Source organism: Nannospalax galili, unplaced genomic scaffold (genome assembly GCF_000622305.1).
Source record: "Nannospalax galili isolate Female #2095 unplaced genomic scaffold, S.galili_v1.0 scaffold135, whole genome shotgun sequence".
Lineage (NCBI taxonomy): Eukaryota > Metazoa > Chordata > Mammalia > Rodentia > Spalacidae > Nannospalax > Nannospalax galili.
The window spans coordinates 3,363,069-3,379,435 of record NW_008338998.1 but is presented as its reverse complement, the minus strand read 5'-3'; the positions used below and the strand labels follow the sequence as shown (position 1 = coordinate 3,379,435).

The window sequence follows — 16,367 nt, the reverse complement described above, 5'->3', positions numbered from 1 at the left end:
AGAAGACCAGGGTTTGAATCCCAGCACCCACATGGCAGCTAACAATTGTCTGTAACTCCAGTTTCAGGGGATCCAACCGCCTCTTCTGACCTCTGTGGGCATTGCATGATACTGGTGCACTTACCTACATGCAGGCAATACACATATACACATAAAATAAAAAAAATTAAAAAAAGAATAAGAACTTAAGCACAGTATTGGCTCATTATTTCTAGTTTGTTTTTAAGTTCTCATAGAGCAAAATCGACTTTTTCCTCTGAAATTCTGTGTAATCTCTTTATACCTGTAGAGATTTATGTAACTACCAATACAATCAGAATACAATCCTCACAGACCTTCCTGTGTTCTCCTTTTTAGCTGTAGCCCCATCTCACCAACAACTGATGTTTTTCCATCACTGTAGTGTGTCCTTTTTGAGAATGTCATATATGTGGAATCAGAGTGTATGCGACCTTCTGAGACTAGCTTCTCTTGCACAGCATCGTACCTTCTAGACCCTTCCAAGCTGTGGTGTGTATCAGTAGTTGGTTCTTCTGTTGCCTGAATGATATCCCATGGCATGTAGGCACCCGGGTTTGTGTATTAATTCACTCAGTGGAGAACATTTGCATTAGTTCAGTTTTAGCAACTATACAATAGAACAGATCCAAAGAGTAATAAAACTAAGGATTTTTGTGAATTTAAATTTCTACTCCTGGGTAATTAGTCAGAGGTAAGATTGGTGGTCTTATATGTCTATATGTTTGACTGTAGAAGAAATTGCCAGTGCTTTCCAGAGAGGCTGTTATTTTGCATTCCTGTAGCATGAATGCCCCACAGACTCACCAGCACTAGACATGATCGAACTTCCTCCCTTAGGGCTGGTCTGATGTGGAAAATTCCTCGTCTGACCTCAATCCCTCTTCCCTTCTTTGTACGGACCTTATGTAGAGAAATTATGTTACCCTAATGATTTATTTTCTCATCTGTCCCTTGACCTCTCCTTGCCAGCTGGACTCAATATGGTCCATAGCTTCCACATTTTCTTCTCCTCAGTGCCTTGCACTGATACCTGGCACAAACTGAAGGTATGGGTTTATAGAATACATGCATGCATATACCGGTGTCTGTACATTCCAACTTCATTATTTTGAGAATGAACTATGTGCCTGATTTAGCCTGTGTTCTCCAGAAAGCAAACTCTGAGGCAGAGAGTGATGTGTGAGTTCCCATCTGGGAAGGTCCCGGGGAAAAGTGAGGTGTAGGGACGGTGAAGGGAGTGAGCCAAAGCACGCTACATTAGTGCACAGCTTTTGTAGCTAAGGGCCACTGACTGTTCCATCTCAATGAACTGTGTTAGAAGTGTAGTATGTCTCCCAAACTGTTGATAGGGTTGAGAGAGAAAGGTCAATTTGTCTGTTGGTTCCTCCCCATAGAGCTGCATGTGCATTTAGTTGGCATGTGCCTGGGGTCAGGCAGCAACAAAGATAGAGAAGCTGGGAACCAGGTGCTGATATGTGGGTACATGGACAGGCTCTGGGGCTTAGTACATTGTGGACAGCTACACATTCCAGGGTAGCACAGCTGGTTGCTGTGGCTGAAGTGGACAGGATCTGCCTTGGATCCAAGCAGGCTCCAGGGTCGACTGTTACCCAAGGGTGGGGGCCTCAGGAGCTTGTTTCTCCCCAGGGCCTTGTGTGAGAGACAGGAGACACCCAGAGACCCAAAGCCATAAAAAAGTGCATAGCAGGGAAGTAACTGAGGGCCGCAGTCACAAATCATCCCCATCTGACTTAGTTTTGCATGTACAAAGATTGCCACTGCACAATGAGTGTTCTATAGAGGTCCACAACCTCTCAGTCAAAAAAGGTTTCAAGGTTCAGATATTTTTGTTTATATTTCAGAAATAAAATTTAGCACACATACTCAATTGTATACAAGATGAGTATTTATAATCTGAAAACCTGAACTCTGAAACACTCCAAAATCAGAAACGCGAGGCTGACCTGATGTCACATGTGGAGAATTCCTCTTCTGATGTCATATGAGTGAGGTGGGCAATAAAAATACAGGTGTCAGAAGAAGTATAACAAGTCTCTCAGAACTGCTGATAGGGTAGAGGGAGAATGAAAGACAATTTATCAGTTAGTTTATGTGTTCAGCTAGTGTCTAAAATTACCTTTCAGCTATCTGAACAAGACAAAAGAAATTTTGATACACTTGGGTCCCACCCCTAAGATATCTCATTATATGTATAAATCATTCCAGAATATTAAAAGCTGAAGTTGGAAACTCTTCTGGTCTCCACCTGTGTGCTATAATACCTCCTAAGAAGTTAAGGACTAATATCGTCATCTAAGTACTAGTATTTCTGTACTGAAACATGAATATCTACACAAAGTAGAATATCAATCATGACCAATAGTCTAATTTTTTCATGTTTTATTGAATTTTTGCCTAAAATAGTAAACATTTTGTTCTTTTGAACTTTAGAATTTCAGCCTTGTGGACAACTGATTACAAAACTATAAATAAATCAGTAAGGTCAGCTGTAAATGTCATTTGTCTTTAAATTTTATAACCCTCGCTTATCAATTCCCTAGGTCTCCTTCTGTAATAATTAGTTTAAAATATACCCTAGATTCTCTCACAGTGTGGTTAAATGTTGGCTCTGAAACATCTTCCTTAATTATTTCTCTGATAATGTTTGAAAATTATTGGTGTCTTCTTGGAGGAAGGGGGTCATTATGAACTGCATTCCCCAAACTTCCTAATACATTTGCTAGCCACTTTAGTATCTGGTAAGTACAATTATCCCTTGGTATCCATGAGGGACTTGTTCTCCCCATCGATAATAAAATCTTTAGCTGCTTGAGCCCCTTATATAAAATGGCATGTATTTACATATAACCTAAGTATATCCTCCTGTAGACTCTAACACTGTAAGTCATCTCTAGGTGACTTATAATAGCTAATACACTGTAAATGCTATGTGATAGCTGTTACACTGTGCTTTTTATAGAGTAATAGCAAGAAAAAGTAAGTACCTACTTAATAAAAATGCATTTTCAAATACATATACATATATTGCATGGGTATACATATATAGTATTTGTGAGTGTTTGTATGTGTATGTGTATGTGTGCATGCACATACGTGTGTGTAGGTCCAAAGTGACCCTGAGTGCTTTTCTTGATCACTCTCCATTGTGTTTATTGAAGCAGAGTCTCCCACTCTATAGATCTCATCGCTAGTCTAGATAGCCAGCTTGCCGCAGTCTAGATCCCTTGGCTCTGCTTCCCAAATACTGGGATTGCAGGAGGCTTCCACATCTGCCCAACTTTTACATGGATTCTAGGAATCTGACCTCTGGGCTTTACACTTCTGTGGCAAGTGCTTTATCCAGCATGCCAGCTCTGTAGCCTCTATTTTTTCACCATATTTTAAATACTCAGTGGTTGAATCTTCAATGCAGAAACTGTGGATTCAGGAGTCTAACTGAAATTCATTATGTTAAATTAACTATCCAGGGCTATGAATAAAGCTCACTGGTAGAGTGTAAGGCCCTAAATTCAGTTCCCAATACAGAATGCCCCCCCCCACAGACCCACACAGACCCACACAGACACAGACACACACAGACACACACACATACACACACAGACACACACACACACACCACAGACACACACAGACACACAGACACACACACACACACACACAAACAAGAAAACAAGCTAGCAAAGAAACCAAACCTAAAACCAAACCAAACCAAATAAAACAAAAGCAAAAACCAGCAACCAACCAACCAATCAACCCACTCCACATTTGAGGCTGGAGAGATGGTTCAGCGGTTTAAAGTTTTCACTGTTTTTATAGAGGAACTGTTTGGTTCCCAGGATCCATGTCAGGTGGCTTACAACTGCTTATAACTCCAGCTCCAGGGGATCTGACTCTCTTCTGGAGTCTGCAGGCACCTACACTCACATGTACCCACCCATATATACATAAATTAAAAAATAATAAAAACAAATCTTCAAATTACCCATCTATTCATTCTTTAATTCATGTGTTTGCATCACAAATACCTAGGAATTGGAGACAGCATGCAGCACAAAATCAAAGTCACTATTTGAAAGAGACATGCAAAAAGTAGTCAAAGAGGGTGCAGCAGGGATATGCAGCTTGTTAAGATGCTAAGATCTTCAAAGTCGGAGATAGCTTTGAAGCCCAAATATGATATTTTCCAGAATAAAGGTACAGATGTAAGGTCTAATGAAATCACAAAGAAATAAGCTATAATTGGAAATGCCATGAGATTATAAAAAGAGACCTGAATACACTCACATGTACACAATGTATAAGGCAATTATTATATATGTTAAGCTGATCAAAAAATATTTATGTCTGGATAGTTCCACCCTAGTTTTCATCTGATTTTCATCTTAGATAAGTGTGATTATTTCATAATGATGACAAATGAATAGAGCATTCATGTATCTTAGAATTTTAGGTCAATTGGAGTAATGATCTGTTTACTAGGCTCATCTTGGATAAACTGCCACTCTCACAATAACAAGGTGGAAATGAAATCTTGGGGGAGTGAGAATGGCTCAGTTTTTAAAAGAAATTCAGATATAGAATTAATGTAACATGAAATTCATCTTGTTAAAACATGTAATTCAGTGCATCTCAACATGTTCACCAAGTTCACTAAGTGCAGTAGGCACCAGCACCCAACTCTGGGACATTTTTCTTCATTCTCAGATAACTGTAAGCATTAGAACTCACTCACCTTCTCTTCTCCTGACTCCAAATTCCTAGAAACCACTAATCCTACTAATCCTTGTTTTTATGAGTTTGCCTATCCTAGACATTTAATTTAATGGAATTTATCATGAAGTCTTTTGAATCTGGCCTCTTTTACTTAGCACAGCATTTAATATGTAATATTTATGTAATTTGTAATATGTAATTTGTCATTATGTTGTTCACCTAATTTGATTCCCTCCAGTTTTTTTTCTTTATTTTTCCCTGCCCCCCTTCTCTCCAGTTTTTTAAAACTAGCTAGGTATTATTTATCTCTTCTTGCTCTGCTCACTTCTGTCATGGCTTCCCCATTTAAAGTGTCCCCATTTTCCCCCATTTCTCCCTTGATAGTACCAGTCTCCTATGGTCCTACCTCTCTTGAACTCCTTCTTTCCCTTTATCCACAAAGTTCCTTGTATAATCCTCCCTCCCCCCTCCCATTTAAACAACCCAATTTTTATCTATTTCTCCCTCAGTAACACCTGTCTCCCACTGTTCTTCTCTCTCAGGTTCTTTCTCTCTACCAGGAGGCTTCATTTTAGTAATGTCCATTTCCTTAACAACTACAGCTGATTTATCAGTGCCTAGCTTTTCCACAACTTAAAACTCCCTAATTTTTTTTTCTGCCAAAGAGGACACTTTCCATTTCCTTTTACTCTCCTTGTTAAACTCTCTTACTATATACTCACATTAAAGAGTGATAAGCAGTAACCATGATGCAGCCTTAATGCTATCTTGTCTTGAGATTTCTTCATCAAACAAGCTATATCATTACTTTTATAATTCAACCTTACTCAAGTCTTCAGGATATGGGCAGCATGAAAGCAGATTCACTGCCAGCATATAATATAAGTGGCCGATAGCCCAGTTCTGACAGAGTCCTTGTTCTCTGAAGCTTCATGAACTGAGCCATCTCAGTTCTGCATTTCTGCAGCATTCTAGCCTTCCAAACTCCTATCAGCATGGTCTGTTAAGTTCTGCTTATAGTGTTCTAGGGCCCCTCTAGCCCTCAAATCCCAAACTCTTCCACAATCCTCCCACAAACCAGTTCCAACTTATGATCAGATTTTTCAAGGCAATAGCCCCAGTTCTTGGTACCAATTTTCTGTATTATTTTCTCACTGTTGTAAGAAAATACTTGATAAATACAACTTAATGAAGGAAGAGTTTATTTTGGCTTATAGTTCAAGGATATAGTCCTTCATGTTGGAGAAGTCATAGTAGCAGGGGCTTGAAACAGCTGGTTACATTGAGTCCACAATCAGGAGGCAGAGAGTGAGGAGTACTGGTGTTCAGCTTGCTTCCTCCTTTTAGTTTACCCCAGCACACCTGCCCACAGAATGGTGTCACCTAAATTTAGAGTGAATCTTCCCACTTCGAATAATTCAACCTAGAAATTCCTTCATAATCATACCCTTGAGGATATAGCTCCTGGTGATTCTAGATGGTATCTAGGTGGTATTATACATACACACACATACACACACACACACACACACACACACCACACACACAGATATATATATATATGTATATATAATTTGTTCTATACCATGTGTTCTAATTTGCTTTTCTGTTGTGATAAACATCATGACCAAAAACAGCTTATGGGAGGAAAGGGTTTATTTCAGCTTACACTTCCACATCACAGTCTGTTGCTGAGGAAAGTCAGGGCAGGAGCTCAAGGCAGGGACCTGGAATAGAAATCACGGAGAAAGATTGGTTAGTGACTTACTCCTTGGCTCATGCTCAGCTAGCTTTCTTATTCAGATAGCCCAGACCCACCTTCCTAGGGATGTCGCTGCCCCTGGTGGGCTGGGCCCTCCCACATCAATATCAATTATCAATCAAGACGATCTCTTACAGACATGGCCATAGGCCATTCTGATCTGGGAACTTCCTAAGTTGAAGTTCTGTCTTCACAGATGGTTCTACGTTGTGTTAAATTGACAATAAAACTAGCTAACACACCATGTATGTATTAATTTACTAACAGATAGAAATATTACCTACTTTCAAGTTATGAACAGTGAATGCTGTTTTGAACATTTTTGATACAAGGTATCAGTATGTAGCCCTGAGCTGGAACTTCCTATGTAGACTGGGTTGGCCTCAAAATCACAGAGATCCTCCTGTCTCTGCCTCCTCAGTACTGGGATGAAAGGCATATGCCATTACTCCTGGCCTATGTTCAAGTTTTCATGGTGATGTATGTGTTCATTTCTTCTGGGTATATGTCTTAGGTTGTAGGGTCATCTGGCAATTATGTTTATCATTTTTAATAACTGCAAGATTGTCTTCCTCTAATAGCTGTACTTTTTTTACATCTACAGCAACAATATATGAGGGTCCCAATTTATATGCATTTTTATTAATATTTGTTATTGTCTTTTTGATTATACTCATCCTACTGGGAAGAAAGTTGTATTTATTTACAATTAAAAATATATTTTATTAAGATCAGGCTTTCCTGCTGGCTAGTAGCATCCTAGACTTTTGCAGACTACCTGAGAGTGCTTGGCTCAGCCACCAAGATGAGCTGGCCAAATCACACTGTGGCCCTCCCCCTACTTTGGACCATCTGTAGTCCCTCCTATTGCTCAAGGGCTTAGGCTTCCCTGCACACGGGGAGGGACTAGCACAGCCATCTCCCATCTCTACTTCTTGGATGTTGACATTATCCATCTGGGACTTCTAAAATGCTCCTAACAGTTAGTACCACATCACTCTCCTGGAGAACTCCTGGGTGGCCTACTGGAGCCGTCTAGTTCTTCAAATAAGAAATCAAAAGAGAGAACCTGAAGCCTAGACCAACCAGCTTTTCATACGCAATCAGAAATCAACCAAAATACATCAATAATTCAAACATAATCAAACTTTAACTCGAGAAAGGAAGGCTTGAGCGTCATACCATAATGAAAAGCATCCTAAGAAATCCACATGCCAAAACCACAGTGAAAAGACAATAATATGAAAAACCACCATAATATGCCCCTACCAAGCATCACCAATCTCATAGAAGTGTTCTACAATAAGAATCCCCTAGAGGTAACTAAGGACACAGAATTTAAAAGAACATTCATAAACATGATCAAAGAATTCAACAAATTTAAAGAACACACAACTCAAAGAACTAAAAGAGGAGGAATAAGCTTATGAGTGAATTCACAAAAGAGAATTATTGAAGAAAACTCAGGCTGAAATGAAGAAGGATGTAAGAAATGCAATAAGCCAATTTGAAAACCACACCAATTGAATGAATGAAATGGAAAACAGAATATCCAGATTAGACAATAAGATTGAAGAATTGTACTGCTCAAGAAAATAATATGAGAAATTCAACAACACACTCCCTAATGATGAATTGGTCAAAGGAGAAATTAAGAAAGAAATAAAAGTATTCCTGGAACTAAATGAAAAGGATAATACAACACAATGAAACCCTTGAAATGCTTTAAATCAGTTCTAAGAGGGAAGTTTTCAGCTGTAGGTGCCTACATTAAAAAAATCAGAGAGGACACATTCAAATGACTTAATATTGCAACTGAAGACTCTGGAAAGGCAAGACCAAATAAAACCCAAACCCAGCAGTGAGAAGAAATAACAAAAAACAGAGCAGAAATTAATGAAATAGAAACAAAGAAAACAATGCAAAGAATCAATGAATCTAAGAGCTCGTTCTTTGAAAAGATAAATAAGATAGAGAGACCCTTAGCCCAGCTAACCAAAAGAAAGAAAGAACAAATCCAAATCAACAAAATCAGGGATGAAAGGGGAAACATCACAACAGACACCAAAAAGATTCAGAACATTATGAGGAATTACTATAAAAACCTATACTCTATTAAATTTGAAAACATTAAAGAATGGATGGCTATCTAACATCATGGGGATCACCAAAGCTAAACCTAGAAGAGTTCAACAGCTTGAACAGACCCATAACACACAAGGAAATTGAAAAAGTAATATAAAACATCCCGACTAAAAAAGCCCAGACCTAGATGGATTCACAGCAGAATTCTACCAGACATTCAAAGAAGAGCTACAATCAATACTTCTTAAATTATTTGAAAATATAGAAACAGAGGGAGAACTTCCAAACTCCTTCTATTAACCCAGCCTTTCTCTAATACCAAAACCATGTAAAGACACAACCAAAAAAGAAAACTATCTACCCATGTTCTTAATGAACATAGATGCAAAAATTGTCAACAAAATACTTGCAAACTGCATACAGACACACATCAAAAAGATCATCCATTATGGTCAAGTCAGCTTTATTCTGGAGATGTGGGGATGATTCAATAAGTCAATAAAAGTAATAAATCATATAAATAGACTAACAGACAAAAATCATATGCTCATCTCAATAGATACAGAGAAGGCCTTTGACAAAATCCAAAATACATTTATGTTAAAAGTCCCTAGAGGGAAATGGACTGGAGGGAATATGCCTCAACATAATTAAACCTATACAACAAACCCATGGCCAACATCATTCTAAATGGAGAAAAACTGGAAGTATTCCCATTAAAATTAAGAGTCAGACAAGGCTGTCAATTATCTCCACTCCTCTTCAATATAGTGTTTAAAACTCTTGCTAGAGCAGTAAGACAAGAGAAGGAAGTTAAAGAAGTACCAATTGGTAATGAAGAGATCAAGTTATTCCTATTTACTATGATATTATATGTAAGAGATACCAAAAATTCCACCGGAAACTCCTAGAAATGATTAACACTTTCAGCAAAGTAGCAGGTTACAAAGTCAGTCTACAAAAATCAGTAGCCTTTCCATATACCAATCAAAAGCAATTGGAGAAAGAATACATGGAAACTCTCCCTTCACAATAGCCTCAAAAATATTTAGGAATAAACTTGACAAAGACATTAAAGATCTCTACAGTGAAAATTTTAAGCCTTTTAAGAAAGAGATTGAGGACACCAGGAGATGGAAGAATGTCCCATGCTCATGGATTAGAAGAAATGATATTGTAAAAATTACCATCCTATCAAAAGCAATATATAGATAGATTCAATGCAATGCCAATCAAAAGCCCCATGGCATCCTTCACAGAATTAGAAAAAAAAATCCTAAAATTTATATGGAATCACAAAAGACCCCAGATAGCCAAAGCACTTGTGACCATAAAGAGCAATGCTGAGGGGATCACCATATCAGATCTCAAACTATATTACAGAGCTATAGTCATAAAACAGTATGATACTGGCGCAAAAGTAGACACAGATCAATAGAACATAATTCAAGACCCAAACATGAGTACATGCAATTTCAGCCCCCTGATATTTGGCAAAGATGACAAGAACACCCAATAGAGTAAAGACATCTTCAACAAATGGTGCTGGCAAAACTTGATCTCCATCAGTAAAAGAATGAAACTAGACCCTTATCTTTCACGTTGCACAAAAGTCAACTCCAAATGGATCAAGGATCTCGTTGTGAAACCTGAAACTCTGAATCTGTTAGAAGAAAACATAGGTAATACCCTATGAGACATAGTGCAGGAAAGGATTTTCCAAATCAGACATCAGTTGATTAGGAATTAAGGTAAAAAAGTCAGCAAGTGAGATCTCATTAGACTAAAAAGCTTCTGTACAGAAAAAGAAACAACCAAGGAAGTGAAGAGAAAACCCACAGAGTAGGGAAAATCTTCATCAGCAACATGTCTTCATCAGCAACACAGAGTTGCTCAGCGGATGTGTGCTGGGCCCATAAAGAACTTAAGGAATCAAGAAAACAAATATCCTAATTAAAAGATTGGCTATGGATTTCAACAGAGGGTTCTCAAAGGAAGAAATAAAGATAGCTAAGAAACACCTTAAAAAGTGTTGAACATCCTTAGTAATTAGGGAAATGCAAATTAAAACCACTTTAAAATTTCATCTTACCCCAGTCAGACTGGCTAAGATCAAGAGAAAAAATGATACCAAATCCTGGAGAGGATGTGGAGAAAGGGGAACGCTCATTCACTGCTGGTGGGATTGAAAAATCATGTAACTACTATGGAAAGCAGTGTGAAGAACTCTTAAAAAACTAAAAATGAACGTACTGTATGATCTGGTTGTACCACTTTTTGGCATTTCCCCAAAGGACTCAACCTACTGCAGTGATACTTGTACATCCATGTTTGTTTCTGCTCTTTTCACAATCATTAAGAGATGGAAACAACCTAAGTGTCCCTCACCTGATGAGTGGATAAGGAAAATGTGGTACATTTATGTAATAGAGTTCTACTCAACAGTAAAGAAAGATGAAATGATGAAATTTGCAGGTAAAAGGGTGGAGAGAGAAACCATTACACTAAATGAAGTAACACAGTCTCAGAAAAATAAATGACATATGTTCTCCTTAATTTGTGGATCTTAGCCCAAAATTCTTATATTCTTATACTCCCAGAGTATATATTCTGATGTAACTTCAGGAGCCAGGAAAATGGAAAGAAACCATAAAGGGAAAGGGGAAAGAAGGTGCCTGAGAGAGAGAGGAATAGTAAGAGACATGTGTTACCAAGGGGCAAATTGGTAAAATGGGGGTATTTAACTGGGAGGGGAAGAAGGAGGGTTATACAAAGAACCATGGGGGTAAAGGGGAAGAAGGAGCTCAAGAGAGGGGGGAACCATGGGAGATAGGTATTATCAAGGGTGAAAGGGGGAAAATGTGGGTACTTTAAACTGGGGAGAAAGAGAGGAGAGATAAATAGTGCTTAGCTGGTGTGAAAACCAGATGTAAATGTATTAGTTCAAAAAGCCTAAGGAAAAATTACACATAGAATATCTCTACATGAATCCATATGTATAGCTGAAGGCTATAGAACAAGAAACACTACCAGAAAGGAGAAACCTCCCTTTCAGTTGTTTGCCAGAGTAATCCAAGTGACTCCTAAAATTAAACAGGCTATTGCCATAGCCCTTGATTGCCTCCCAGTACTTGAAGGTAAGATCCTTATTGTTGAAGAAATAATATACATCAGATATAGACTTGGAACAGTGGAGCTAGAACTGACCTGGAAGCCACCTCCCTGAAGGCTAGCTCTCATAGTTTTGGAAGACAGTATATAAGCTGCTAAGGAAAACATCAGTCAATGGTTCAGCTGTAGCTTTAAGGCCTAATAACCACAACAATGACTGGAACAGCAAATGATATTGGTGCAATAGTAGTACTTTTATCTGGGGGGTAATTAGCAGCTACTCAGTTCCATTTACAACTCACTCAGTGGGAGAGAACTTCTGTGTGGTTCTGTAAACATAGCCAAACACACAGAGCTGGAGAGATCATAGAACTTAGAGAAAATCCTAGGGCTTTCACATCTCTATACAAATACAATTTGTTAGTACATGCAAAATTTGAAGCCTTATACTTAAAGACAAGTATGCCGGTCAGTACTCATCAAGAAGCTTCTTTTTACAACAAACAGGGACTATTACAGAGTTCCACAACTGGACATTCACAGAAAATAAACATCTGAGAGGTGCCCAACCTTAAGTGACACATCTACAGTGGAACCTATATACCCAAGGCTCATGGAACACAGTGGAATAAGGCATAGAGAGAATTCTAACGCAACTTTCAACTCCCGCCAGTGAAGCTCCCTCATGAAATAGAGGGCCACGAACACAAAAGGTCACAGATGGCCAAAGCATAGAGAATGAGAGTCTGCAGAGTGTGGGTCCTTGTACACGACTCCTATATTAAACTTTACCCACCCAGGGCTCGGGCACTGTTGTGGAAGAGGGGGCAGAAAGATTGTATGAGCCATGGGAGGAGATGCATAACCATATGGAAAGGGAGTCTTACAGGCTACTGGTTTCTTGCTCATATGAACCTACAGCAATAACGTCAGCATGTAGAAGATGCATGGAACCTCAAGCAGACAAAAGCCCAGCATAGAACTTGGGAGAGGAACAGCAGGTCCCAAACTTAGCCAAAGAACTTTTGGCATCTGATTACTGCTGAGTGAGGGAGAATTGAATTTCTTTAAGGGAGTGGCTCTAGATAGACTGACTAGACCCTAGTAGAGGAACTTGCATTGAGTGACATCTGACTCGATAGGCCTTAACATATATGACAGAATGCATGAAATCAGGTGGGGCAGGGGTTGGGAGGGTTCAGATGAGTAAGGGGGCATAAAGATGATTAAAATGTTTTATATGAAATACACAAAAGTTCAACAAAATTGTACAAAAAGATGTATGAAATGCACAAAAATTCATTACAATTTTAAATTATTTCCTGTAAAATTTTTATTTTTATTTAATGTGTACAAGCTTATTGCCTGCATATATGTAAGTACACTCATGTTGTGCAATCAATGCCCATTAAGGACAGAGGAAGGCATCAGATCCCTTGGAGCTGGAGTTATAGATGGTTTTTAGCCACCATGCGGGTGCTGGGAACTGAATCTGGGTCTTCTAGAAGACCAGCCAGTGCTCTTGACCACTGAGCCATCTTTTTAGCCCTTTACAATTTTGATGTTTGTTTGGTGTTGAGCATCTTACCATGTCCTTATTGATCATTTATGTATCTTCTTTTCAGGAATGTCTATTCAAATCTTCTGTGCATTCTAACTTTACTGTTATCTTTTCATTATTGTTTTGTAGGTATTCTTTATCTATTCTGAATATTAGCATCATATAGGAGTCATCAAAATTTCCTCCTGTTTTGTTATTTTCCGTCCCCCCCCCCCTGCTACTGTAGCACTTGGATTGAATTTAGGACCTCACAGATGTAGGCAAGTTTTATACCACTGAACTATATCCTCAGCTACTCTTTTTTATATTATTATTTGGAGACAGGGTCTCACTATATTGCCCAGGCTGGCAGTGAATGCATTCTGTACTCCATGCTGACATTGAACCTACCATTTTCCTGGCTCAGCCACCCAATTATCTGTTATTACAGGCCTCTACCACCAGGCTTTGCTGATTGTGCCTTTAAAAGAATTTGGATGAGTGTTCTGCCCGCATGTATGTAAATACACCATGTGTGTGTCTGGTGCTAACAGACATAGAATATGGCATCAGATCCCCTGGAACTGGAGTTACAGATGGTTGTGAGCTACAATGTGGTTGCTGGTAACTGAACCAGAGCAGCAAGTGCTCTTAACCACTGAGCCATCTTTCCAGTCCCTCTATATTCTTTTTTTTTTCCGTATTTATTTACATAAATGCTCATATGAGTGTTCTTTCTTTATGTAAGTTGGAGTAACTTTTCAAAATTCTTTTCAGTTAAGACTCAAAGATTTTTTTTTTGGTCTTTTTGAGACAGGGTCTCCCTGTAGCCCCAGCTGTCCTGGAACTCACTATGTAGACCAGGCTGGCCTTGAACTCAACAGAGATCCGCCTGCCTCTGCCTCCCAAGTGCTGGGATTAAAGGCGTGCACCACCATGTAAAGATTTTATGTAGTATTTCTTATGTGAAAGGTAGCCATGAATTTCCCTAGTTTTTATTTGTATAGGAATATAAACTTTTCTTTAGTTTTGAAGGATAGTTTGGTTGGGTAGATTTCTTGGTTGCCAGTCTTATTTTTCAGCACTTTGACTATGCCATCCCTTCAAGCCTCATGAGGTGCTTTGTGATTGGAAAGCATCTACTAATTTTGTCAAGTACCCCTTGAACATGGCCAGTTGCCTTTCTCACAGACTCAAAACTTCCTCTTTGTGTTTGTCCTTATCTTTCAGCACTTTTCCTGTGATGTGCCTTGGTGTGGCTCTCTCTGATTCTGTCTTCATTGGGCTTGATTGAATTTCTTGGATGTCGAGATTAATTTTTTCACCACATTTGGGAAGTTTTGCCCATTAATCTTTTCGAATATTATTTCTGCACCCTCCCTGTCTTTCTTTCTAAAACTTATTTTTAAAAATACTATTTTTATTTTATGTGTATGAGTATATTGTCTGCTTATATGTAAATGCACTCTGTCATTCAATGCCCATGGAAGTAAGAAGAGGGTGTCAGATCCCTTGGAACTGGAGTTATAAGATGGTTGTTAGCTGCCATGTGGGTGCTGGGAATAGAACCTGGGTCCTCTGTAAGAGCAGCTAGTGCTCTTAACCATTAAGTCATTTCTCCAGCCTCTCTTTCTAGAACTATTCTTATGTGTATGCTGGTTGCTTTTTGGTGGCCTATAAGCCTCTGAGGTTTTATTGTTAATAATTTCTACTTAGTAGACTTTTCCTGCTCCTCAGACTAGAACTTCCTGTTCTTATGGATGCTGAGCTTGTCCTTTGTATTAGTAAAAGCATTTTAAAAATTAATTTATAGTCTTCCAAAACCCTCACCACAGTTTCATTCCTTTTAAAGGGAAATAGACTTATGGAGTTCTTACTTTGCTGTTCCAACTGACATCCTTCCATGTCTGAGTTGTGACACATCTGTAATTACAGATAATTGTTCAGTCACTGTCAATAAAGGCTGCTTTCTTTTTGAGCGAAGTTGTTTCTGTCCTTTTATCATTGGTGGTCTATCACTTCTCTCCTTGGAGACTGTTGAGACCTTTGAATACCTGGGGAAATTTGGCTGTCAGGTTAACTTGAATAATCTGACTGAGCTGTATGTACTTCTTGACCATAATGTGGCCACCGTGAGATATGAAATGAAGAAGGCTAGTGCTCCATGGTAATTAAAAGTATCAGACTGGTGGAACTAACCTTATTGGATGTTTAACAGCCATACTTTGAGGTCTATACTAATGTGGTCAGAGGGACTTAAAGGACAGTTTTTGCCCCTTGCCCTCCAAGGTCGACCAAGTTCCAGGGGACTATGGAACATCTCTCAAAATATCCTATAAATGTGGTGAATCACCTGTCCTCTTGATCAGGGAGGACATGGAGACCCCACCAGATGGACTTGAACCAGTGTCCAGTCTTCAAAGAGGAGAGTCAACTTAGAGGAAACATCTCATCCATGCTTCCAAGTGAAGCCAAATATGGTCGAGCAGGACTTTGACTTACCTTCACATAGATGGAACCAGTAAAACAAAAGAGCCAGGTGGAGATTCAGTTTTGCCAGCACCATTTGTTGAAGATGCTATTTTTCCTCCAATGTATGTTCTTGGCATCTTTGCCAAATATCAGGTGACTGAAATTGCATGTACTGAGGTTTGGATCTTCAGTGATGTTCCATTGATCTATGTGTGTGTTTTTGTCCCAGTACCATGCTGTTTTTTATGGCTATGGCTCTGTAGTATACTTTGAGACCTGGTATAGTAATACCCCTAGCATCACTCTTTGTGCTCAAGGTTGTTTTGGCTATCCAGGATCTTTTGTGCCTCCATATGAATTTAAGGATGGATTTTTCTAATTCTGTGTCATGGGGATTTAGATTGGGATTGTGTTGACTCTATATATTGCTTTTGGTAGGATGGTCATTTTCACAATATTAATTCTTCCAATCCATGAACATGGGAGATCCTCCCATCTCCTGGTGTCTTCCTCAGTCTCTTTCTTTAATGATTTAAAATTTTCATTGTAGAGATCTTGGGTGTCTTTGGTCAGATTTATTCTAAAATATTTTAATTTTTTGCAGCAATTGTGAATGGGACTATTTCCCTGTATTTTCTCCAA

At 38.8% G+C, this 16,367-nt stretch overlaps 1 protein-coding gene across 2 annotated transcripts in view; it reads left to right on the top strand.

Moving 5' to 3' along the window:
• Oca2 (OCA2 melanosomal transmembrane protein) overlaps positions 1–16,367 on the top strand; it is a 378,404-nt gene that overhangs the window by 162,257 nt on the left and 199,780 nt on the right. The window lies entirely within an intron of this gene.